At 35.7% G+C, this 2151-nt stretch overlaps 1 pseudogene; it reads right to left on the bottom strand.

The window, feature by feature from the left end:
* Positions 1-1773: 1773 nt before the first annotated feature.
* Positions 1774-1892, bottom strand: LOC112480438 (annotated as a pseudogene).
* Between the last annotated feature and the right edge of the window lie 259 nt (positions 1893-2151).

Consider the following 2151-nt stretch of genomic DNA (forward strand, 5'->3'; position numbering starts at 1 on the left):
TTGGAGGGGTTTGCCATTTTTAGTTCTCTCTAACACATGAGCTTCTGAAGAGCTAAGAGGATAGAAATGGCTAACTAACTAAATTTGGAACCCTAAAAAGGTCAGAGTAAATCTGGTGCTATCCTGTCTTTTTTTTTCTTCCACAGAATGCATGTTGCATTCTTTAAAATTGTGAAAAAGATTGTAAAAAGGACAAGTAAAGACAAAACTTGAACTGTGAAATATTGTTGTAGGAGGAGATAAAAAAAGAATAAAATGTCTCAGGCTGATGATTTTTAGTAGATCTTGAAATTGGACTTTCATAATCCATTGTGTCTAGTTTGAGATGGTTGTTGGACTGGGCAGGAGGAGTTTCTTAGCACCTTAATATATTTCCCATTTTCTGATAATCAGAGAATTGTGAATGTCATAATCTTCCAGACCTCCTATTCATCTGTGTTCCTGCCTCTGTCCCCACCTTGGTAACTAATGATACTTCCTAGAGATGTTGACTTCTTTTGTGGAGTCCTCACTTGTGAAGAAAATTGCCTGTAAAACCATGGGCACTGAAGGAATGTGTGCAGTGAAACATAGAATCACCAAGAAATTGGAGACTGCTTTTTGTGTACAATACTTGTTCTTATTTGGAGTACACAAAAAATATAGAAGACATGTTTTTTTCTTTCTTAAGAATTTATAATCTAATTAAACAGCTCAAACATGAAGAGATGAACTGACAAAAATATCTTGGAAATATGAATAAGATAAAAAAATATTTTAAAACAATTCAGGGTAAAGGAAGAATCACAATTGCTGATCTGTGCTGATCAAGGGCAATGAATCCACTTTCTAGCCTCATCTCTGACCACATTCCACCATCCGTTCCCTGTCCTGATCGCTTTCATTTCCTTGAATATACTCACTATATTTGCTGTGCTCATGTTGTCACAGTTGCTTTGAATGCTTTCCCTCACATTCTGCCTGTTGAAACTCTACTCCTCAGTCATTTCACTCTACATGTCTATGCTAGAACTGATCTTAGTCCAACTTGTGTTGTCACTTGCATATGTGTCTTTCTTTCACACCACACTCTTGAGTCTCTTGAAGGTAGGATTGTTCTTTTATTTAGCTTTATATCTCATGCACTTATTAGGGTCCAATACATATTCTATGCAATAAATGGAATTGAATTCTCTACAAAGAAGAAGAGAAATAGCTCCAAAATAATTCTGAGGGTAGAAGGATAAGAATCTGGAAGTCTATTTATGCCATAAACTAAAGAGGTTATGGATCTAGTTTAAATTCTAAGGTGTAAGAGGCTTCTCAGTGGCAACATCCTATGGGAAATTGTACACATGGGACTCAATAAAGATAGGTACTAATGATTAGGGAATATGATTGTGGTTTATGATGGACACTTTAAAAATTTAACTTTAAGAAAAATGCTTTTCTTATATTTGTGATTCTGGGAGTGCAGAGGTAAATGGAATACTGTTATGCTATTTCCCTTAAGTCAGCATATTTTCCCAAGTCATGTGATGGAATTTTAAATAAAATTACTGAAAGGGATGAAAGGCAGCTTTGTTCTCATGAAACTTGGGTTATGTCCTTTGGAAGCAGTAAACATGGAGGGACAAAAAAAGGACCTAGTTCACAATGAGCATTACATTAAGTATTAGCATGGGTCTGTTTGTTTCCCTTCCTAAGAAATTTCTTTCCAGTTTTCTCTACTTTACCCCTTTTCATATTTTTTAAATTAATTAATTAATTAATTAATTAATGCCTACATTTTTAAGCCTACAATACCTGGTATTCCTAGGTAGTCTCCCATCCAAGTACTAACCAGGTCTGACCCTGCTTAGCTTCTGAGATCAGATGAGATTGGGTGTGTACAGGGTGACATGGCTGTAGACTACTTTTTCATGATCTAAATTGCTGTTTTCATTAGTTACTAAGGGCCTGATGAGGGAACTGAAGGAGCTACTAAAACTCAGCCATAAAAAACTTTCTTTTGTAGATCCTTCCTTGATATCTCTTTGTTGTTATTACAAGATGAATGACATTAAATAATCGAAAACCAGTTTTCCCTGGAACTGGTGATGACAACAGTGTAATTCCTTAGGTTTCTTTTCTTTCTACTAAGAAAACTCCCAGCCCTTGCCATCATCCGCG

This window comes from Pteropus alecto, unplaced genomic scaffold, assembly GCF_000325575.1.
Source record: "Pteropus alecto unplaced genomic scaffold, ASM32557v1 scaffold103, whole genome shotgun sequence".
In the NCBI taxonomy this organism is placed as follows: domain Eukaryota; kingdom Metazoa; phylum Chordata; class Mammalia; order Chiroptera; family Pteropodidae; genus Pteropus; species Pteropus alecto.